We start from the raw sequence: 25,373 nt of genomic DNA on the forward strand, positions 1-25,373 counted from the left end.
TATTATGAATGTGCCTCTAACCTGAAATGAGGCAGTAAATCGCTGTAAGCTCGATTAGTGTTAACTTTATTTACACAATGCCTGTAGAAGCTACAAACGTATAGCATGGGCGTTTTCTTTCCAATATGAGACAGAAAATACAATTACCCAGAAAACTAAAAGGACATTAGAAGCAAAAGATTAAAAAAAATAGATACACATTTATTACTATCCAATGAAGTGTTGCCCCTGGGCTGATTTGTGATTGGGAAGTCACAGAAAATAACGTTAACCAATGTAAACACGTTACAAAAAGGGGGTGCAAATTCCAAAGCATTCTGGAATGTTACAGCAGCCTGTCAGTTAGCACCTGAACAGTTCTGCACAGTCTAGGTTCAAATCTGAAGCAGCCCAATGTCACAATTAGGTAAAAGGTAAAGATAAGTGAGAAGCCATGAAAGGCACAAAGTGACCTTAGGCTGCTGAGTTCCATCCCAAAGTCAGACGGTTAAAGTGGGCACGTCACGTGAGACACCTTGCAATAATCTATGTGTTTTTAGTCAAAAACGCAATGGATGGTAGGATTTTTTGTTTTTACCACAAACATCAAATGTTAAAAAGAAAAACTAAAAGATCCGGAATCCAACGAAGCACAAAAATAGGTTGGACGAAGGTGACAAACAAGAACGGGGAGGGAAGGCAACTTGACGTTTTTTTTTGGGGGGGGGGGGGGTGCTGTAGAGCCTATCGTTCTGTGCAACCCTCTTGGCGGGTGAGAATTAAACTCACCGCATTCGTAGCGGCACCGTCGCAGGCTTGTGAAAATTGCATGTGGGGGTTGTAGGATCGGACAGGAGAGGGAAACGTGGGAATCAGCCTACACCTTGCGAGCGTAATGCCTCTGACACTGTCAGAGCGCAAGGGGGAGACCCTAGGACCGCGAAGGGTCTCTTGGAAATCGGGAGGAAGGGAAGCAAGAGATGACGCGGTTGTGACGAAAGTACGGACCGGATGCCACAAAAGCTACTGAGTGGATGAGTTGGAGGCCAGTCAGAGTGAGCATCCTTGGCGACCGGTCCTCTTACCAGCATTGAGCCTATTCACTTGCGTCACTGGTGCAAACAGGTCACACAGGCCCCGCCTTTCTCTCACTCGGAGTATCTGGCTGGGCCTCTCCGAACCCTCCGTAAAGAGTCAGCAACTTGCTTGGTCGTCGCTAGCTCGCTGCCAAATCTGAAACCTAAAGCAAGCACGACCACCCCTGGAAACAAGACTAAAACAAGTACAAGTCTTGGCCAAAAAATATCCGAAACAAGCCCAGCCCTTAAAACAATGACAACAGACTGCAAAGGACACGACGAGAAAGAACAGTGTTTAGAAAGAAACACGATATAGTAAGGCAACAAGCATCGTGCGCTGGAACATGGCATTGCTTTCACAGTAGGCTCAGTAGAGGAGGCAAGCCAGTTAAAGCTCGATCCAGATGCCAGGCAGTGGGCTCAGCTCGAGCTCTTGAAACCTCGAGCCGTAAACGAGCCGAACTTATTTCGGACTGCCACCCTCGCTGTACTCTAGTGCACAAAGTTAAAAAAACAAAAGCATTAACCTTTGAGATAAAAAGGAGAGACAAATAATTATCTATTTACTGACTGATTTGTGCAAAGTGAGACCAGAAAACCTGGGATTAATCCCTGCTTTTCTGCTTAAACAACAGATCTAAGAAAAGTATTGTTTCATCAACTCCCTTTTGAGTGGTTATCTCGCCATGAACCTATAACGTGACTTATTAATGTCAAAAACTGTTACATGTTAAAGGAATTGTTGAGTCAGGAGCCAACGAAGGTTGGTTAATATAAGTTTGTTAAGTATAAGGAAATATATGAGGCCCACACGCAGGTGGAAAAAGTTCAAATGAAAGTCAGAGGGGAAATGACGAACATTCTAAAACGTCACATTATACAAGAGACAAACGTCATAGAGGTGAATGAATGTGATTGGCAGAGAAAGAAGGTAGAGTGAGAAAAAGAAGGATAGGTAGAAGATAAGGAGCACAACATCTCACCGCTTTATAAAAGAATACACAAATTTAGTACAAAACAAAATCATCAAGCTGTTTGGGTTGTCTTAACATTCTTCTACTTAAAATATTACTATCATGTGAAGAACAAGGTAAGTTACAATCGCTAATGTTGTCTGATTTTTCTTCATCTAACGGGATGACTACTGGTGATGAACCTTGAAATCCAAAATCATTTTTCCCTTCAAAATCATGAACATCATTTTCAAAACTTTCAGGAAATATGTTAGAATGAGATGGGCTTGAATTAACATCTCTATTGAAATAGTCAAAAAAATCAAAATTTGAATCAGAATCATTGTTATCCATTTTTTTAAGTATAATTCTTTCTTGACCTGGTTTGAGACCCACAACATCACTTTTACTCCACCAACCTTTATCTCCAAGGAAGACTGAATCTTTTGTAACTTTTATAACCTTGAATGGTCTGGTAAAAGTCGATTCACCTTTTTGTACTTTGATAGGTTTTTTGATGATGACAAAATCACCAATATTAAACGTCTTATTTTTAGTTTTGTTTGCTACATCATGGTATGCTTTAGTCAAAATTTGTTTATCAACTATTTTTTCATGTATATTTAATTTTGAATCATCAATTTTGGTACATTTAGTTTTATCTTGATACCAATGCGTAAGTTTTGGTGTCAACATAGTATTGCTTTTTCTCCCTCTCATGACAAAGAATGGAGTTTGTCCAGTAATTTTGTTCACTGTGTTGTTGTAACTACAAACTTTTTCTTTAATACATTTTTCTACCGGTAACTTAGATGCAATGGCTAGTTGAATACCCTCTTTAAGAAATCTATTAACCCGTTCAACCTGACCATTAGAAGAGGGGCTGTACAAAGGTGTTTTTTCTTGTTTAATGCCTACATTTCTTAAGTAATTGCACATTTTTGACGAAACTAATTTGGTACCATTATCAGAAACCAACATTTTTGGTTGACCTTCAATTGCGAAAATATCTTGCAAAAATTCTATCACAATGTCAGTGGTAATTTTAGACAAAAACTTGTAGTGAATCCACTCTGTGTAATAATCAGACAATACAACAAGATATTTACAATTTTCTTCCATAGATACAAAAGGTCCAGAAAAGTCAATTGCGATTTTTGACCAAGGGCCTTTTGGTATGTCAACTAACTGCAAATAATTTTTACTTACTTTCCAATGTTTATCAGCCCTCAGGCATTCTTTACAAAAATCAATGTGGTTGTTGACATCTGAGTTAATGCCAGGCCACCAATAGTATTCTTTGAGAATGTTTTTAGTAGCTGTTGATCCTGGATGTTCCTTATGTGCGATGCAAATAAGTTTTCTCCTAAGGTTGTTTGGTGGAATGAATAAATCATGCCTCATGAGTAGACCATTAACCACAGTCAATTCATCAGATAACTGGTGATAACATTTTAGGTCATTATTCAAATTCCGCAAGGCCACTTGGTTTTAATAAATTCCATAACTTTTTTGCAATGTGATGTCTTTTTTTATATTTTCAATCCATTCAGCTTCTGAAATATCACCAATACTTAGTATAGTAGCATCAATTGGGGCAACAACACATTCCACTTCCTCCTTATCATCCTCTCCAAAGTAGTCTATAGGCATTCTTGAAAGGAAGTCTGCCCTAGAATTATCTTTCTGTCGTAAATAAAGTATTACGCACTCATAATTTCTATAGGTATCAATAGTATCATGCATAAAGCAAAAGGCTGAGTCCGTGGTATCAGGTTCAAAAGGGCTTTATTCCAATAACTCGAGTTATAGGGAGAATAGTTCCATCACCACAAGGGATTAGGAAGGGTCTTCTGAAACTTTATTCACAGAGTACAGTATATATACATTCAATATTATACGTAAGCAGGAGTGCGTCAGGCAGAGCAAGAGAGAATGAGATAAGAGCATGTGGGCGTGTAAGGAGGCGTGAAGGTGGGCGTCCACTTGATGAGTCATAGGTGAGTGTCATAGGTGGGTGGATACCTGGAGGGGGTTGCGTGATCAGCTGGAACTTTACTGGAACTTTGCCTTACTTGTGCTCAACTCGAGCATGACGTGTAACTGACGTGTAACTGGGGGAAGGCTGCTGTGCAGTCGGGGAGTCTGGAAGAGAGGCCTTCAGTATCAGGACGACCAGCACATCTTGTATTATCTGATATCTAAAGTCCGGAGCAGGAACGGATCTGTGACATAGGTTGCCCATCACCAAGAGCCGATGTGGCGTCTATTTCTTCATTCACTGCGTAGGCCTTACGTGGGGGCTATGGGCTTTTCACTGACGTGAGCTTTGCAATCACACAAAAGGAGACAGAAAGGCTAGGCTCTATCCTTTGCAGACGGGTTGTGTTTATTCCTCCTTATCCAGGCAGGAATGTGATTCAGTAGGAGTAAGCAGATAACCGTGCTCAATACTGTCTCGGCACCCCGGACTGGGCCCCTTTGGCTGAGGCCCAAGTGTACGAGGCCAAGGATACACAGCTGCAGCTCTCAGAGCGTCTGAGGCCTGAAACCTCTTTTCGGGCTCTGGCTGAGCCACAAAAATGGGCTTTCATGAAAATGACACGAATGCAGGAAAACATGATGCAAAACGTGTAGGCCTCAATGCAGATTTGTCGTTTCTCACATGGGAGACTTGATGGCAGGCCATGTTATAGCATAGGCATCATGGTTGACAGGCCATGGAGGGAAAATGCATGGCATACATGCATGTGCACAAAAACGTTGGGGAACACATAGGGGACACATAGGCCTCATAATTTTTATTTTCTCATTCCCTCCTTGTCCCCTAGTGGACCCTTCATGTCACATCTATTCTCATGAGACAGTCGATCTGTTCTTGCAGCATTATTTTTCCATTTTCAATGCTTTGTATATGGGGAAGTGGAACACATGCAGTAGCACACAGGCCGCAAATGGCTGGGCCACACTGCAGACATAGACAACAACTGAATATCATTAGTAGTATTAACCCACAGACGGTCAACACTTTCCATCCCCATGCCGATATTATTCCCCAGAGCCAACTGGACCAAGTCCACGTGCCTGGGTCTTGATGTATGCTCTGGGCAATCTTGTGGAGCCTTGTTATTGCTTTGTATACAGACGGTGCGTTATTAGGAATAAAAACGCAACAGCTGGAGCCGATAATTCTACAAGCCCCGCCCCTATCCGCCAGGATGACGTCAAGAACAAGACGGTTCTGAAGAACGACCATTCTCATAGCAGACTGTTCCTGGGTCAAGTTCCCCACGGCTGATGCAGTCTCATTTACAACTGTTTCTAGAATCCTTGTTAGCCTGCGGATAAGTTTACTATTCTGGACGGGACCTATGAAGAAAAAGAATCCTTTGTTGAAATCTGTATATTGCTCCCAAGCTGTCTCGGTCTGGTCAATGCCGGAGGCATCGAGCCCTCGTCTGTGTCTGATAAGTGCCAGATGGAGATCTTGATGATAGTTCGATGGGGCCAAGAAAACTGGTGGTAACAGAAAGGATATGTAGCACGTCCCACCCCAGTCTAAGGGCAGCTGTACATAGGCTGTCTGGCCACAAATAAAGTAGGTGTGTCGTGATGCTCTGAAATAGGACTTTCCTTTGTCTTTAAACTCTATTACAGTATTACACTCGCTGTGCCCCAAATGTACTGAGCCTTCTTTTCTGACACATAAGTCTCCCTTTACTGGCAGGACTGTAATTGAGGATGGACCTACATTGTGTATGGGCTTGACATTCAATATAATAAAGTCGAGGGTCGCATTTCCTTGCAGATACTCTTCATTTTCTAGATCTGCACCTTTTCTTTGGGGAAGACCTTCTTTGTCTGGGAAACATACTTCATTCATGACTTTATTCAAGTTACCCCATACCCAGTCGCCCCTACACTCCTTGTCTTGACATTCTTTGGCATCACCGTTGATGGATGTCATTAGGGCAAACCATGCTCCACAAGAACCATTATGGGAGAACGGAAAAGGGAAAAGAGGCAACACTCCCTTCACCTTCTGATACGGGGGAAGTCGGCCACAGACCCAGCAGTCTGTAGCATTGCTAGTCTGATGTGAATGGTGCAGCATCTGAATAAAGGTATTGTTGCGCAGGGCAAGTCGATAGGATAGCTCATAGAATGGCAGATCACTAAATGTGTGATTTATGGTATCATTAGTGGAGGAGTGTAAGAGTGAGGCAATAGGAGGAAAAATAGCATGTAGTATTAAGCTGATACATATTATCGTGATGGTTTACGTAGTGGGTCGCGACACTGCTCGTCATACTGCAAATAACCCCAAAGGATTCTGGACAGTGTAGTGGCTACGGTGAGTACGCCTACGCCACGAGTATACAAAAGTAATGCCATCCCTGGACACGTGTTTCGAGGTAATTGCCTCTCGTCAGCAGGGAGCAGGTAGGTATGCGGGGTGCCGATGACTGCCAAAATAATAGGTAAAGTACCTTTCAAGGCGCGCAGGTGCAGACACCAGGCTCGTCAGCCCAAAGTCGCTCGAATGAGCTTTAAATAGTTTACGTAGTGGGTCGCGACACTGCTCGTCATACTGCAAATAACCCCAAAGGATTCTGGACAGTGTAGTGGCTACGGTGAGTACGCCTACGCCACGAGTATACAAAAGTAATGCCATCCCTGGACACGTGTTTCGAGGTAATTGCCTCTCGTCAGCAGGGAGCAGGTAGGTATGCGGGGTGCCGATGACTGCCAAAATAATAGGTAAAGTACCTTTCAAGGCGCGCAGGTGCAGACACCAGGCTCGTCAGCCCAAAGTCGCTCGAATGAGCTTTAAATAGTTTACGTAGTGGGTCGCGACACTGCTCGTCATACTGCAAATAACCCCAAAGGATTCTGGACAGTGTAGTGGCTACGGTGAGTACGCCTACGCCACGAGTATACAAAAGTAATGCCATCCCTGGACACGTGTTTCGAGGTAATTGCCTCTCGTCAGCAGGGAGCAGGTAGGTATGCGGGGTGCCGATGACTGCCAAAATAATAGGTAAAGTACCTTTCAAGGCGCGCAGGTGCAGACACCAGGCTCGTCAGCCCAAAGTCGCTCGAATGAGCTTTAAATAGTTTACGTAGTGGGTCGCGACACTGCTCGTCATACTGCAAATAACCCCAAAGGATTCTGGACAGTGTAGTGGCTACGGTGAGTACGCCTACGCCACGAGTATACAAAAGTAATGCCATCCCTGGACACGTGTTTCGAGGTAATTGCCTCTCGTCAGCAGGGAGCAGGTAGGTATGCGGGGTGCCGATGACTGCCAAAATAATAGGTAAAGTACCTTTCAAGGCGCGCAGGTGCAGACACCAGGCTCGTCAGCCCAAAGTCGCTCGAATGAGCTTTAAATAGTTTACGTAGTGGGTCGCGACACTGCTCGTCATACTGCAAATAACCCCAAAGGATTCTGGACAGTGTAGTGGCTACGGTGAGTACGCCTACGCCACGAGTATACAAAAGTAATGCCATCCCTGGACACGTGTTTCGAGGTAATTGCCTCTCGTCAGCAGGGAGCAGGTAGGTATGCGGGGTGCCGATGACTGCCAAAATAATAGGTAAAGTACCTTTCAAGGCGCGCAGGTGCAGACACCAGGCTCGTCAGCCCAAAGTCGCTCGAATGAGCTTTAAATAGTTTACGCGACCCATTTACGTAAATTACTAATAGCTCATTCGAGCGACTTTGGCTGACGAGCCCGGTGTCTGCACCTGCGCGCCTTGGAAGGTATTTTACCTATATATATGGCAGTCATCGGCACCCCGCATACCTACCTGCTCCCTGCTGACGAGAGGCAATTACCTCGAAACACGTGTCCAGGGATGGCATTATATTTCTATATACTCGTGGCGTAGGCGTACTCACCGTAGCCACTACACTATCCAGAATCCTTTGGGGTTATTTGCAGCATGACGAGCAGTGTCGCGACCCATTTACGTAAATTACTAATAGCTCATTCGAGCGACTTTGGCTGACGAGCCCGGTGTCTGCACCTGCGCGCCTTGGAAGGTATTTTACCTATATATATGGCAGTCATCGGCACCCCGCATACCTACCTGCTCCCTGCTGACGAGAGGCAATTACCTCGAAACACGTGTCCAGGGATGGCATTATATTTCTATATACTCGTGGCGTAGGCGTACTCACCGTAGCCACTACACTATCCAGAATCCTTTGGGGTTATTTGCAGCATGACGAGCAGTGTCGCGACCCATTTACGTAAATTACTAATAGCTCATTCGAGCGACTTTGGCTGACGAGCCCGGTGTCTGCACCTGCGCGCCTTGGAAGGTATTTTACCTATATATATGGCAGTCATCGGCACCCCGCATACCTACCTGCTCCCTGCTGACGAGAGGCAATTACCTCGAAACACGTGTCCAGGGATGGCATTATATTTCTATATACTCGTGGCGTAGGCGTACTCACCGTAGCCACTACACTATCCAGAATCCTTTGGGGTTATTTGCAGCATGACGAGCAGTGTCGCGACCCATTTACGTAAATTACTAATAGCTCATTCGAGCGACTTTGGCTGACGAGCCCGGTGTCTGCACCTGCGCGCCTTGGAAGGTATTTTACCTATATATATGGCAGTCATCGGCACCCCGCATACCTACCTGCTCCCTGCTGACGAGAGGCAATTACCTCGAAACACGTGTCCAGGGATGGCATTATATTTCTATATACTCGTGGCGTAGGCGTACTCACCGTAGCCACTACACTATCCAGAATCCTTTGGGGTTATTTGCAGCATGACGAGCAGTGTCGCGACCCATTTACGTAAATTACTAATAGCTCATTCGAGCGACTTTGGCTGACGAGCCCGGTGTCTGCACCTGCGCGCCTTGGAAGGTATTTTACCTATATATATGGCAGTCATCGGCACCCCGCATACCTACCTGCTCCCTGCTGACGAGAGGCAATTACCTCGAAACACGTGTCCAGGGATGGCATTATATTTCTATATACTCGTGGCGTAGGCGTACTCACCGTAGCCACTACACTATCCAGAATCCTTTGGGGTTATTTGCAGCATGACGAGCAGTGTCGCGACCCATTTACGTAAATTACTAATAGCTCATTCGAGCGACTTTGGCTGACGAGCCCGGTGTCTGCACCTGCGCGCCTTGGAAGGTATTTTACCTATATATATGGCAGTCATCGGCACCCCGCATACCTACCTGCTCCCTGCTGACGAGAGGCAATTACCTCGAAACACGTGTCCAGGGATGGCATTATATTTCTATATACTCGTGGCGTAGGCGTACTCACCGTAGCCACTACACTATCCAGAATCCTTTGGGGTTATTTGCAGCATGACGAGCAGTGTCGCGACCCATTTACGTAAATTACTAATAGCTCATTCGAGCGACTTTGGCTGACGAGCCCGGTGTCTGCACCTGCGCGCCTTGGAAGGTATTTTACCTATATATATGGCAGTCATCGGCACCCCGCATACCTACCTGCTCCCTGCTGACGAGAGGCAATTACCTCGAAACACGTGTCCAGGGATGGCATTATATTTCTATATACTCGTGGCGTAGGCGTACTCACCGTAGCCACTACACTATCCAGAATCCTTTGGGGTTATTTGCAGCATGACGAGCAGTGTCGCGACCCATTTACGTAAATATTATCGTGATGCACAGAAGAGATAGAAAAATCAAAGTCACTATACATCTACCACGTAATATTTTACAGTATTTGCTTTTCATCTTGCTCTTTTTATCATTATTATTGTCCGAGATCTTATGCAAGCCAGAATACATGTTCAACCGATTCACCACCTAGTGGACTTAATTGATCAAACGGGGTCTGGCTTTTTAGATCTAAGTTTAGCTTTGTACTCCTGCTGAGGAGTCTCCTCTAGTAAAGGGGACTCAAAGTCTGAAAAGTTTGTTTCCTTTTTAAAAGAGTCGTTATTCCCGAAGTAGCGTTTACAATGGTGAATGTGCAACCATCCTTTCCGTCCTTCGACTTTAACGGCTGTCCTCGTGGTCAATAGCACTAACTTCGGCGCCTTCCACCTCGGCTCAAGAGGGCTCGTCCTGTCGAAGTTCCTTATTAAAATATAGTCCCCAGGAGCGATGGAGTGTTCCTTGACCTGGGTGTTGTCAGGGAAGGCGGCGGCAACCTGCGAACGACAAGAGAGTAGTGCAGACATCAAGGAAGCCAGGTAATCTGTCAGCATGTTACTATCAACATCAGTAATCTTTTTAGGCATCGGAGTGCCCCACATATTCGGTGGTCTACCAAAGACCACTTCGTAAGGGGATAAGCCTGTTCTAGAATGGGCTACCATTCGCATGTAAAAGAGGGCAACCGGCAGGGCTACCATCCAATCTACACCTTTTTCTGCACAAATCTTTGCTAGTTTTGTCTTTAAGGTCTGATTGTGTCTTTCTACAAGGCCTGCTGCTTCAGGATGTCGTACACAATGGAACTTCCAGGTATACCCTAACAGAAGGGACACCTGTTTCATGAGTTCAGAGGAGAAAGGCTGACCGTTGTCGGAATATACGACACGCGGTAATCCATAACGTGGGAAAAACTCTCGCACCAATTGTCTGGCGGTAGTTACAGCAGTATAATCAGCTTCTGTCCATCTTGTGAGTGAACATACGACTACCAGGACATATTTGTAACCTCTACATCTGTTCATTTGGATATAATCCATTTGGAGGACTTCAAAAGGATGGTCGGGTGGATGGAATCCACCTTGTTCCATCGGACTGCCTTTACCTGGATTGAACTGGCAACAGATCATACATGTTCTGACTTTTTGTTTCGCTGCTGCACGCAGGTGCTTGTTGAACCAAATATTCTGTAAGCTGTCTATCATTGCTTTCTCTCCTAAGTGTGCAGGACTATGTGCGGTATTTTTGATCACTTGTACCATCGAATCGGGAAGAAACCATGTTGCTTTGCCCTTAGTCATCCAACCCTGATCAGTCAGTACCCCTCCTTGTTCCGACCATTTCTTTAATTCGTCTAGAGTAGCATGTGTCTGTATGTCTTGTACATCCCTGGAAGGATCCCTGACTGTCATGGCTTTGGTCATTGATGGTATCTGTGAGTTCATCATATCTAGTGGGGTCTGAGCTGTCTGTTTAGCAGTTCGGTCTGCCAGATCATTGCCTTGAGAAATGGTATCTGTAGCTTTCGTATGTGCTTTGCATTTCAGGATAGCTATGGCTGTCGGTAAATGTATCGCTTCCAGAAGGGCTTGTATAAGGGGGCCATGCTGTATCTTGGCCCCGTGAGAGGTCAAGAAACCTCTTTCTCTCCACAGTACTCCGAAATCATGAACTACCCCGAATGCGTATTGTGAATCGGTGTAAATATTTACTCTCAAGTGCTTAGCTCTTATGCATGCTTGTGTCAGAGCGATGAGCTCTGCTGCTTGGGCTGACAGTATGTCTATTCTTTTAGTCTCTATGATTTCAGTAGCAGTGGTCACTGCATACGCTGCCACTAATTCTCCCGCCCCCGTCCTCATGCATGAGCCGTCAACATAGAGTGTTAGGTCAGGGTCTGGGAGTGCAACATCTGTCAAGTCTTGTCTTGGTTTAGTCACGGTATGTATCACTTCAACACAGTCATGTGGTGGAACGTTTTCTGTACTAGAGGGCAAAAGAGTAGCAGGATTCAGTATGTTGCATCGTCTGATCTCTATGTGTTGTTGAAATAACGTCAGCTCATAACCTGTCAGTCTTGCTATAGTCAGGTGTTGGGTTTGTGTCCGGTTCAAGAGAACCTCCACTGCGTGCGGTACTTGTACTGTCAGGGGGTGGCCCAGCACTATCGAGTCACTTTGTCTTATGGCTAAGGCCGTTGCTGCAACAGATTTTAGGCACGCAGGCAAAGCCTGGGCTACTGGGTCCAATGTACTAGAAAAATAAGCGCAGGGCTTGTGTTTTCCTGCATGATCTTGTGTGAGGACAGATAGTGCTGTTCCATCCCGCTCTGTCACAAAAAGCATAAAAGATTTGTTGTAATCAGGGGTCGCTAAAACTGGTGCTTGACATAAAGCTCTTTTTAATTCTTCAAATGCCACAGTGTGTTCTTGTGTCCAAGGGAGGACATTAGTAGAAGCTGTCTCCTGTGTCGTCAACTGTATTAGGGGCCTGGCTATGTAAGCATACTGGGGAATCCACTGCCTGCAATATGAAGTGAGGCCAATGAATGCACGTACCTCCTTTTGTGTCTTGGGCTGTGAAAGGCCAGAAATCAATTGAATACGTTCTGGTGTCAGTCGCCTACCCTCCTTGGATAGCAAGTGCCCAAGGTACGCCACTTGCTGTTCACAGAATTGTAACTTCGAAGGGGACACTTTGTGCCCCTTGTCAGCCAGAAAGTGTAAAACCGTGAGTGATGCATCTTCGCAGTCAGTTTCTGATCTTGCAGTGATGAGAATGTCATCTACGTACTGTATCAGCGCTGTAGTGGTAGGCATAGGAATACTGTCTAGTTGTCGTTTTAGTGCCTGACTGTAGATGCTAGGACTCTCTGTGAAGCCCTGTGGTGCTCTTGTGAATCTGAAGCTGCGGCCTTTTAAACTGAAGCCAAAAAGATATTGGCTGTCTGGATGTATTGGGATACTGAAAAATGCGTTCTTCAGATCGATAACTGTAAAGAACGTAGCCTCTGCATCAATAGCAGTCAATAATGAAGAAATGTCCGGGACCACCGGATACTGTGGCACTACACATTTGTTTAATTCTCGCAGGTCCACAACTAATCTATAGACAAGTGGTGCTTTGGGATCAGTTTGTTTAAGAATAGGAAGAACAGGTGAGTTACATATGTTTGAATCAGTCTCCACCACCACTCCTTGTGAAATGAGTTCGTCTATTATCTTCAGTAACCCTACTTCAGCCTCAGGTGGGATCTTGTATTGTCGAATCCGTGGCAGCACTACTCCTTCTTTGAGGGTGACCTGGTATGGTGTAATGTTCATGAAACCTACGTCAGTCGGACCTTGTGCCCATAGGTGCTGTGGTACATTTTGGAGCCTGATATCAAAATCTTTCATTACAAAATGTCCCTTGAAATCACGTAAATACAGTCGCACTCCTTCTGGCGAGCAACAGATAATTGCTCCCAGTTCCTTTAATGTCTTTATACCAAGTAAGTTTTCTGGACATGATTTGGTAAGCAGTAAGTCTGTTGTATGTATCAGTGGACCAACTCCTAAAGAGACTGGTTCCGAAACATCATTTATAATTGGCTTTCCTGAAAAACCCAGGGATATGTTCTTTGAGCCCGAGAGGGGTGCCCCTGGAACCTCGGAGTGACTGATGGTAGTTCTACTCGCCCCAGTGTCAATCAAAAACTTTTTATCCTGTCCCAGTAAACGTGCATGTACATAGGGACCCTCTTGGTCCACAGGAACTGGAATAAGGGGCAAGTCGAATTCCCTCTCTAGGCTGCTTCATGAATATGCTTGGTATTCTGGATAGTTGGGTTGAGCGTGCTGATACATTTGTGCTGTAGCGTGGGTGGGTGCAGGTGCATGGACAGGCGGTGGCGGCGGTGGAAACGTATCCGATGTCTGATGCGTGTTATTTTCCTTGGGAGGATATGGACGTGGCTTTGTTTTACTTTAGAATGTCAGCATATGTATACTCTCCTAAGCGGAGAATGTCTTTTAGCTCTCGGTGAAAACCCCCCGGGTCTTTATCATGGGAGGGCAACATCTTTTTCATTTCCAGCATCTCTAATTTCGACAAGGGGGTGTAGACATACACCCGTTGTAGCACATTGTTTGCATCTTTTACAGGATGAACCTCTCGTAGGGGGTTCAGCTTGTCGTATAACTGTCCCCTATCCTGGGGTGGAGCGGGAAGCAGGGACCTAGTCACGTATACTATATATTTGTGTCGCTGATCTAGGATGACATTAATCAATTCAGTACCCATGTTCATCCATCTGTCTAGTATTATGTCGTCCAGCAACTTATACAATAGACCGGGATCAGAATATTGACTCTCATACAACGTAATCAAATGTTGGACCATGTAGACACCAGCTATGCGCTGTTCGTTTGGTGGGAGGCTCAAGAACGTTTGAGCTACTATATCATTATTATATGTATCATATTGGGATACCCACAGGGTGGCTGACCGTGCTAATTCATTTTCGGTCAGGGTGAGGGGCTGGTCGTTACCTATCCATTTATTCAGGGCTTTGTCGGTAATTTGGAATAAACTTTCAAGGGAATATCTTTCTTTTATAGCCGTTCCCTTTTTACGGTAAATGAGGCCCTTGGGCCTCTCGAACCGTCGGGCATGGCCCACGTATAGTACTTTGTCTTTGTTTCCGGCTTCGTCGTCAGAGGATGACTCAGCCTTTCCGTCCGGTCCTGCTTTGTGTGAGGCTATTATTGCTTTTCGGATTTTGGTCAACATGCTGTCTGTCTGTCCTGATTTATCATGCTGACCGGCATCTATATGATCACTCCAACCTATATAACAAGGATGTACGTCCCCGTCACCTTCGTCTTTTTCCCTAATCAGACAGTTAATTAGGAAACGAAGGATATAATTCTTAATAATTACTTTTCTGTTTTGTGTGGCCTCTGCTATGCACTCAGGACCCTCCCCTGTTCTTATGAATTTGTACATTTTCTTTAGGTCCTTATCCATATCTGGTAATTTTTCCAAATATGCGACTGCTCGTCTAAGTCTCAGTGAAATCACGAGCATATTGCCCTTTCCTGGATCTGGATCGTATATACATTCGGAGATGTCTACTTTTACAGTCGGCCCCCCTCCTGATGCTGTCCCGGATCCCTCCCCGCCGTCCTCGAGCTCCTGGAGCTGGGCCTGTGTTGGGGGTGCAGGGAAAGATCCGTCTAGGTATGCTGGTGGGGATTCCTCTAGGTAGGTGTTAATAAACGCGTTGGATGCTGTTGGTTTTATTTTTCGGGGTACTTGCGGTGGCACTCTAACGGGTCTTTCTACTGGGGCCACTCTTGCTAGTTCCTCTGAAAGGACGGGATAAATACCAGCAACGTCAGTATTTCTTTCTCTTTCAGCCTGTTCTCTTTTGACCCGCTCCCCTTCCTCCTGTAACTTCTTTTCTTTGGCTTTCTCAGACTCCTGTCTACTTCTCTCTGCTTTGTGGAATTCTTTCTCTGTTCTTCTATGTGATTCCTTGCGCCAAAACTCAATGGCATCTTCCTGAGCAGGTCTACATTTTCTCTTCCATAACTCTTCCTCTACCTTCAAAATGCATTCCGCATCCCACGTTCCCGTGATAGGCCATCGATACTGTGTCTCTAATTTCTTCGTGTAATCCACCCATAGTTCTAAAAACAACACGGCATCTAAACCATGTTTACAGTACATGAAATGTCCAGGTGTGTCTCTAGGCGGAATGTTAACTGGTTCCTCTAGTACACCTTTCCTGGTACATATTTTACGCAATTTCGAAAACAACGGCATGTTGAAATGTAACCAAAAACAAAAATCACAATGAACCAAAAACAAAAATCACAATGAAACAATCTTACATACAAACCTGACACATTCAAACCTAAACTGAACCTGACTAAGACAATAACATTCATACAGTTGAATCGGTGCACCTGAATACTTGAATACTTGAATACTTGATGCATGCACTTGAATACTTGAATACTTGAAAACTTTATGCACTGGAATACAGCACAACCATACCGGTCTCACAAGTGAGACACGTCTTTACCGTGTTCATTAAATGAACCCGTCTTTATGCAACCCCCATGAAACTCACCGGGAAGCCGAACTTGAACTTGAACTTGAAGGCCTCGGACACTCGACGCTGCGCGGGAATGGCATATCTTTGGTGGGTCTCTAGAAACCTCGGACACAGCTCTCTCGCAGGGTGGGCTCTGGGTCGGGACGATCCGCAATCCTCACCGCCTCGTATGGATGCCTGGTCGCAGTCCGTCTCCTTCGTTGGCCTGAGGGAGTTGGCGGAAAAAACCCGCGACGTGCGCACTTGAAGTCCGTCACGGCTGTAGAAGGGGGCAAAACTGGACCTTCATCTCCGGCGCGTGGGGAAGGGGATTTGTCCCTGTTCGGGCGCCATTAAATGTCGTAAATAAAGTATTACGCACTCATAATTTCTATAGGTATCAATAGTATCATGCATAAAGCAAAAGGCTGAGTCCGTGGTATCAGGTTCAAAAGGGCTTTATTCCAATAACTCGAGTTATAGGGAGAATAGTTCCATCACCACAAGGGATCAGGAAGGGTCTTCTGAAACTTTATTCACAGAGTACAGTATATATACATTCAATATTATACGTAAGCAGGAGTGCGTCAGGCAGAGCAAGAGAGAATGAGATAAGAGCATGTGGGCGTGTAAGGAGGCGTGAAGGTGGGCGTCCATGTGGGCGTCCACTTGATGAGTCATAGGTGAGTGTCATAGGTGGGTGGATACCTGGAGGGGGTAGCGTGATCAGCTGGAACTTTACTGGAACTTTGCCTTACTTGTGCTCAACTCGAGCATGACGTGTAACTGACGTGTAACTGGGGGAAGGCTGCTGTGCAGTCGGGGAGTCTGGAAGAGAGGCCTTCAGTATCAGGACGACCAACACATCTTGTATTATCTGATATCTAAAGTCAGGAGCAGGAACGGATCTGTGACATGGTGCGCTGGAACATGGCATTGCTTTCACAGTAGGCTCAGTAGAGGAGGCAAGCCAGTTAAAGCTCGATCCCGATGCCAGGCAGTGGGCTCAGCTCGAGCTCTTGAAACCTCGAGCCGTAAACGAGCCGAACTTATTTCGGACTGCCACCCTCGCTGTACTCTAGTGCACAAAGTTAAAAAACAAAGCATTAACCTTTGAGATAAAAAGGAGAGACAAATAATTATCTATTTACTGACTGATTTGTGCAAAGTGAGACCAGAAAACCTGGGATTAATCCCTGCTTTTCTGCTTAAACAACAGATCTAAGAAAAGTATTGTTTCATCAACTCCCTTTTGAGTGGTTATCTCGCCATGAACCTATAACGTGACTTATTAATGTCAAAAACTGTTACATGTTAAAGGAATTGTTGAGTCAGGAGCCAACGAAGGTTGGTTAATATAAGTTTGTTAAGTATAAGGAAATATATGAGGCCCACACGCAGGTGGAAAAAGTTCAAATGAAAGTCAGAGGGGAAATGACGAACATTCTAAAACGTCACATTATACAAGAGACAAACGTCATAGAGGTGAATGAATGTGATTGGCAGAGAAAGAAGGGAGAGAAAGAAGGTAGAGTGAGAAAAAGAAGGATAGGTAGAAGATAAGGAGCACAACATCTCACCGCTTTATAAAAGAATACACAAATTTAGTACAAAACAAAATCATCAAGCTGTTTGGGTTGTCTTAACATTCTTCTACTTAAAATATTACTATCATGTGAAGAACAAGGTAAGTTACAATCGCTAATGTTGTCTGATTTTTAGGTCTCGCCTGAGACAGCGCTTTAGCGCTGCTCTGGCGAGACTTATAGTAAGCGCGTTTTGGAAGTGCAAACGAGTGCTTTCAGGCCTCCAACTACAGTGCATGTGCCCCGGGCGCGCGCACCATTTGGCAGCCTGAAAGCACTCGTTTTCTTTCACTTTCGGGGCCCCTTTGATGTCCCGCACCACTGTGCCCGCCCCCACTCCCCCTCCCACTCCCTCCTCGTCAACTTCAGTGCGCGCTTGTCTTTCCGCCCCCACTCCCCCTCCCACTCCCTCCTCGTCAACTTTTGCGAAAACATTTTACTAAGTGGAGAACTACCTGGCGATAGTGAGCACATTTTGAAAAATCGACAACAGCCCCTTTGTTTTAAGGATATACATTACCTCGTGAGACAACTGCCCTGATTGCTTGGTTTTAAAAGTTTTTGTAAAGTTTCATTGATCTGTTTTTAACATGGGCGGAGGCGCCACAGGACAAACAGAATATTCTTAAAGTTCTTCTTAAAACAAGTTAATAAAATGCACTTAACAGATCTGCAACCAGCTAGTGGCGAACCACGGTGCCTTAAAAAAAGTGCGAATTATAACAAGAAAACAAAACGAAATAGTTTAAAAGACATCAGTGAAGATTTCGCTAACAGAATTAACACAAATGCCATATTTGCGTTTCGCCCAGGCTTGATGGCAGTCACGTGGTTTTCACATCCTCCTGGAGTTTTTGCACACAGGCGTGAATAACAGGCTGTGAATAGCGGCGCGGTCTCTTTCACATGCAGATTAGCTTGTCTTTCGACTGTCTAAATAAATAGCGTTTCTTGCTATTCTCCCTGGTGGCTGTATGGCTCCCGGCAGATTACATGCAAATTTACGTGTCGCTATAATTGGTATTTTTCAACATCAGCCTCCAACATCCGCTTTACCGAAAATAAAGTTACTCCTGTCCACAATTCTACAATAATTGTTTTTTGAGTTTCAAATAAGCCCTCTGAAAGCATCTGTGCGCCTCCCCTCCACAGAGCCCCTACCTCACACCCCCATCCCATCCCCGCAGGACCCCACCAACGGATTACTGTTTAAATCTCATTACATATTCTAAGATGACTTCCTTGGTCGGGTAAAGGACCCCCTGTCAGGGAAACAAACATCGTCCCTTCTCCTCCTCCCAAGAAATTGTACCAACACCATTGCTTCAAAAACAACATCCTCATGCACAAAACTAACAACAACAAAAAAATCACTGCAACAGAAATAACAGAAAAAACAAGCATTTGCAATGCAATAGGTCTCGCATTTATACGAGTTTGAGCTATTGGCATTGTAAATGACAATGCCTTTTATTTATGTTTTAAAAACCCACACATAAATAAAAGGCATTGCCATTTACAGTGCCAATAGCTCAAACTCTTAACAACTGCGAGACCTATTGCATTGCAAATGCTTGTTCTTCATCTAACGGGATGACTACTGGTGATGAACCTTGAAATCCAAAATCATTTTTCCCTTCAAAATCATGAACATCATTTTCAAAACTTTCAGGAAATATGTTAGAATGAGATGGGCTTGAATTAACATCTCTATTGAAATAGTCAAAGAAATCAAAATTTGAATCAGAATCATTGTTATCCATTTTTTTAAGTATAATTCTTTCTTGACCTGGTTTGAGACCCACAACATCACTTTTACTCCACCAACCTTTATCTCCAAGGAAGACTGATTCTTTTGTAACTTTTATAACTTTGAATGGTCTGGTAAAAGTCGATTCACCTTTTTGTACTTTGATAGGTTTTTTGATGATGACAAAATCACCAATATTAAACGTCTTATTTTTAGTTTTGTTTGCTACATCATGGTATGCTTTAGTCAAAATTTGTTTATCAACTATTTTTTCATGTATATTTAATTTTGAATCATCAATTTTGGTACATTTAGTTTTATCTTGATACCAATGCGTACGTTTTGGTGTCAACATAGTATTGCTTTTTCTCCCTCTCATGACAAAGAATGGAGTTTGTCCAGTAATTTTGTTCACTGTGTTGTTGTAACTACAAACTTTTTCTTTAATACATTTTTCTACCGGTAACTTAGATGCAATGGCTAGTTGAATACCCTCTTTAAGAAATCTATTAACCCGTTCAACCTGACCATTAGAAGAGGGGCTGTACAAAGGTGTTTTTTCTTGTTTAATGCCTACATTTCTTAAGTAATTGCACATTTTTGACGAAACTAATTTGGTACCATTATCAGAAACCAACATTTTTGGTTGACCTTCAAGTGCGAAAATATCTTGCAAAAATTCTATCACAATGTCAGTGGTAATTTTAGACAAAAACTTGTAGTGAATCCACTCTGTGTAATAATCAGACAATACAACAAGATATTTACAATTTTCTTCCATAGATACAAAAGGTCCAGAAAAGTCAATTGCGATTTTTGACCAAGGGCCTTTTGGTATGTCAACTAACTGCAAATCATTTTTACTTACTTTCCAATGTTTATCAGCCCTCAGGCATTCTTTACAAAAATCAATGTGGTTGTTGACATCTGAGTTAATGCCAGGCCACCAATAGTATTCTTTGAGAATGTTTTTAGTAGCTGTTGATCCTGGATGTTCCTTATGTGCGATGCAAATACGTTTTCTCCTAAGGTTGTTTGGTGGAATGAATAAATCATGCCTCATGAGTAGACCGTTAACCACAGTCAATTCATCAGATAACTGGTGATAACATTTTAGGTCATTATTCAAATTCTATAAACACTGAATCAACCTGGGTCTAATGCTGTGTCAACAAAAAGAAGAAAGCACACCTAACTATTCCGACATCTCTTGTTAATAGAGAACCCTTCTAGGAACAGAACCCATCAATCACAAAGGAGTAGTGTATTTGTCATCATTTGGGTCTGTATATCTCGATACAACGCCCCTGGTCCTGATTGAACGACCTGGTGACGAGTAAAGAGAAGTAGCATACAAGGGTTGCTGTCAGATCTCCAACAATAACAGAAATATGATAAGCCCTCACATTTGTGAAAGGGGTCCTAAAAGTGCAGCACTAAATCATAAAAGTGACGATAAAAATGGCTAGTGGAACTCAAAAGTGCTTTAATTGGTAGAGTGCCTCTGCCATCGTTAAAAAGCAAAATGGCAATTTAGCATAAATAATTTGTCATTATGCTCAATGTCCATAGTAATCTGGTCGACATGTTTCTGCCCATTGAGATCTATAAAGTATCAGGGGCATTCCTCAGGACCTTAAATGCTGCTACTATGTGAAAAAGTGTATTAAAGTATAATAAAAATTCACAGACAATCCTACCACACCGGTCAACTCTACAGATGTCGAAACCGGATACCTAGGAAAACAAAGAAAGACGGATAAGGAATGCAAACATCCGGGATTTTGTATGAAACAGCAAAAAGACAGTTTTATCAAACAACGTCAACAGAAGCACATACTAATGCTTCATGCATCTAATAATGTATCAGATTGCACTTACCCCAATACTATGGGTGATACCCTCACCTCAACCTGGTCTCTGCTCAGGGAAAGGGGCCCCGCTCTAGTGAAGGGGAGAAGAAATGAAAGGCTGCTGACTAACATGCCAAAAACTGTAACTCCCCATAAACAAGGCTAAAAGAATATAGGCAACGTCCAAGTACTACAAAAAATGTGGTTGCTGGCAGCATGGTTAAAAACACAGTATTAACTCTTCCTGGGACTGTATGTCAGGATAAGGAGCTCGAAAATTTGATAAAAAACAAGTCTCATTCCCGAGTCAAACACGTGTGACAGACCTACTCAAGGGAAAGACTTTGTACTTCTGCCTAGAGGTCACTCGAACAGTAACATACATCTGAATATTTAAACAGATGGAAACTAATGAGGTGGGTAATCGCTCACGGGATCAAAGTTCAAAAAGCAGGCATAGAGGAAGAGGTTACACTTACCTATCCGTCGGTACCCCCGGGCGGTCTTTTAGTAAAGACCGGAGGTGCCGGTAGGAAAGGTTCAGTGTGCTTTATAGTAAGGAAACCTCAATTGCTTGCAGCTGCGTCTATTCATCAAGGTGGCCAGATAGATGCCTGTTGTGTTTAGGACCGGCACAAAGACCCCAGCCGAGGCCAGACCTCAAGCAGAATGCGCATGTGTGATTTATCCGCTACTCTGCTAAAGCCTAATGCGCATGTGTCAAACAATCTACACTAATCTAATACAGCTCACTGGTCATAATGGGGCTTGGAACAGACTCATTTGTCAGCCGAATACTCAAAATTCAGAATATTAGATGCTGCATTTTCACTCAGAATCAACTACCTGATAGAAATGTATCATAGGTCATAGCAGCAACCAGGGGATATCATCATTAAGCCCCATGACATCAGAGTGTAATCGGTAAACCCATTTCTGTTCTCTGCAAAGGAGAAACCGTTGGATGTCTACAATATGTGGGGGAATGTAGGGTTGTTCAAGTATAACCCAATGTAAATCAGTATCTTTATGGCCTGCTGTGATGAAATGACTGGTGAGTTTAGTAGCACTTTTCTTGCACCGTATAGTGCTCTTATGTTCTGAGATTCTAAGCTTAATCTTGCGAGATGTCATCCCCACGTAGTTCTTCCCGCAGGGACACTTTATCAAATAGATAACCCTGTCACTGTTGCAATTGGTGTGTTTATTGAGACGCCACGGTCTGCTCGTACCGATGTCAATTTCCGTTGTGTGCGAGGTCTGAGGGCACACTGAGCAGTTCCCACAGGGGAAGTGGCCTTTAACTGGGGGTAAACCCCATAGGGGGACATCCATGGAATTTCTCAAAGCTCGAGGCCGTGTATGTATCAGCTGATCTTTGATGTTACAACTCCTCTTATATGCAAATAAAGGAGGGGGTAATTCCTTGCCTTCAATCTTGAGCACTCTCCAGTTTTTAAGAATGCTCTTCTTCAATGCATTGGAGTAGCTGGAAAAAGTGTTGACACACGTAATCCTCTTATCCTCAGAGGTAGGATTGCAAATTTTCTTCTCCAGGAGAGCCTCCCTGTGATTATTTACAGCTCTCTTCATTGATGTTCTGATAGATCTCTTAGGATATTGCCTATCCAACAGTTGAGAAGAAAGTTGGGTGGCATGTTCACGGTACTTGGAGACCGTGGAACAGTTCCGCCGGATACGAAGAAGTTGCCCAAATGGCAAATTCTCCTGCAGAGCTCTAGGATGAAAGCTCTGAAAATGTAACAGAGAATTCCGAGCCATCGGTTTTCTATACAGTTCCGTGATAAGTATTCCATCCTGAGAGCCGATCAACAGATCCAAAAAGGGTAGGTTCTCTTTAGAAGCCTCACATGTAAATTTCAAGAAACCATTCCTTTTATTCAGCCAAGAGTGAAAACTCTCAATCGTGTCCATAGAGCCTCTCCAAATGACTAAAATGTAATCTATATACCGTTTCCAGGTCAGAATATGACCTAGAAACGGATTTGCTATGGACAGTATCTCAGTCTGTTCAAATTGATGAACATAAAGATTGGCTAGAGAAGGGGCAAAAATGCTCCCCATAGATGTTCCGGAGATCTGTAGGAATAACTCATCCTCGAATTGGAAAAAATTCTCCTTCATAGCCAATGTTGCACAGAACATGATGAACTCGACTGGCGTAGGACTCTGCAGGTCTCTTGCTTCCAGAAGTGTTTTAATTACAGACAGTCTCATCCTGGGGGATGCAGGTGTATAGTGACTCCACATCAAAGCTCACTAGGAAATCTTGTGTGGTGTCAAAAGGCATTCCATCTATGATGCGCAGTAGGTCTTTCGTATCCTCAACATATGTGGGCATCGTTTTCACAATTGGTTTAAGAAAAAAATCTACAAAGGTAGACAGGGGTTCAAGGAGCGACCCTATCCCCGAGATTATGGGTCTGCCTGGAGGGGGAAACACCCCTTTATGTATTTTGGGTAATACATAAAAGTATGGAGTCACTGGAAATGTAGTTTTCAGAAACAGTGCCTCATGATTAGTAATCCAGCCTTGTTCCAGTGCATCGTCTACTCGATCTTTGATGGTGGCCATGAGTCTCTTAGTAGGATCCAGTTTGAGGGGCTGGTAGAAAGTGCCGTTGTTAAGTTGTCTCTTGCACTCACTTCTATATGCTTCTGAGTCCAGGATTACCGTAGCACCCCCTTTATCCGCAGGTTTGATAGTGACTGACCTGTCCATTGATAATGTCCGGAGAGCAGAGCATTCTTTCTTGGACAAGTTAGAAAATTGTCGGTTCTCAATTTGGAAGAGCGTTTCCGCATCTCTTAGAACAGCCCTCTCAAAAGTGAGTACTTCTGGTGGAACTAGATGTGTAGGTGGATTAAATGTAGATCTCAGGCGTAAACCAGTGTTGGTGGTGTTCTCCTCGTCAATCTCTTGTGGTTTCTCTTTAAAGAAAGCACGTAATCTCACTTTCCTGAAAAAAGATGCTAATTCTTGTCGGGTTTGGAATGAATCTCCTTTGTATGTTGGAACATACCCAAGCCCCTTCTCTAGAACATTGGTCTCATCAATAGTGAGTGAGCGTTTACTTAAATTGACAATCAGGCTGTCACATTGCTTGGTCCTGGTACCGCAGGATCTCTCAGGTTGCTCCGTGTGCGAGACGATGGAGGGGGGCTCCAATGGACGCTTTGTTGAGCTGATCTTCTCTTGCCCCTGGAGCGGCGTTGGCCCTGTCCTAAAAAAGGCTGTTGTTGAAAGTTATCTGGGTGCATCGGACCTGGATACATCGGATGTTGGAAATAAGACTGTTGAAAGTTATAGGGTCCGGGCGGCCACCATTGTGGCGGCGGGGGGGGACCTCCAAAGAAGGTGCCTCTCCTCGGTCCCCTTTTCCTCCAATTTTGACCTCTTGATGACTGGTACGCACCTGGATCTGAGTCAGATGAGTTACCATCACTACCAGACGTAGAGTAATTCGAACCAGGTCTTCCGCCTTGTTGGTTATATGTAGGAGGAACGTAAGAATCACTGGTGTAGGGATATACTTTAGTCATTGAAAACTTAGCCAGATCTTTTTTGAATTTCACAATTTTGTTCGCAAGAATGGTATCTCTAAACTCTTTGCTGGTTTTATCAGTCTCTTTGGACTGTTTATTGAAGGTAGCCGTGACCAACACTGACTTAATCTGGGACTCTAAAAGCTGTATCTCGACCAGGATGTTTTCAGCTATTCTCTTGGCTGTTGTTATTATTAAAATTAACCAATCCCGTGTGCAGCGCCAAGCCACCAGGGACCAGTCCTTGAGGAATGTCTTGTCCTCCAGGAACAGCCTAGGTGCATTATTTACTATAAGGCCAGTAGGAGCGCAGTCGGACCGTAGATATTCGGTCATTATAGCGCCGTGTACCTGTGTCCGTGCATGTGAGCGTTTCAGAAAAAGGACCTTACTCCAATCATCGTTATTGATAGTAGTAGTGTTCGTAGGTAAATCAATAATACAAGGTGTTTGGAGGATGTTTAATGCTACTGCATCATCGAATGAAAGACCCTGCCTCTCTGACATTGTGATAATGGGTCTGGAGATAACTTCACTAAGAAAAAGCCAGCTGTGCCATCCACTAAAAAGTAGTACCGGACGAAAACTATACAAAAAAGCCACAGAGCGTTTTAAATTCCTTATCTCGAAAGGAATATTACAATAAAAGGACCTACGGCCAAAGGCCGCTCAATGACAGTAACAACAAAACAAAGTAGGAGGAGGTCCAAGGGAAAAGACTTTTATAGACCAGCAGGTTGTGTATCCCTCAATTTCAAACACTATAAACACTGAATCAACCTGGGTCTAATGCTGTGTCAACAAAAAGAAGAAAGCACACCTAACTATTCCGACATCTCT

At 44.0% G+C, this 25,373-nt stretch overlaps 1 protein-coding gene across 2 annotated transcripts in view; it reads right to left on the minus strand.

The window, feature by feature from the left end:
• ARB2A (ARB2 cotranscriptional regulator A) overlaps nt 1–1,248 on the minus strand; it is a 1,780,167-nt gene extending 1,778,919 nt beyond the window's left edge. The window contains exon 1 of one of the 2 annotated variants that reach the window (XM_085632474.1): nt 1,065–1,248. The gene's annotated coding sequence lies outside the window, so the exon portion shown is untranslated. Of the gene's footprint in view, nt 1–768 lie in introns of both variants that reach the window. The other variant, XM_085632472.1, reaches the window with a different exon arrangement.
• Between the last annotated feature and the right edge of the window lie 24,125 nt (nt 1,249–25,373).

The sequence above is a fragment of the Triturus cristatus genome, chromosome 2_1, assembly GCF_964204655.1.
Source record: "Triturus cristatus chromosome 2_1, aTriCri1.1, whole genome shotgun sequence".
NCBI classification, from domain to species: domain Eukaryota; kingdom Metazoa; phylum Chordata; class Amphibia; order Caudata; family Salamandridae; genus Triturus; species Triturus cristatus.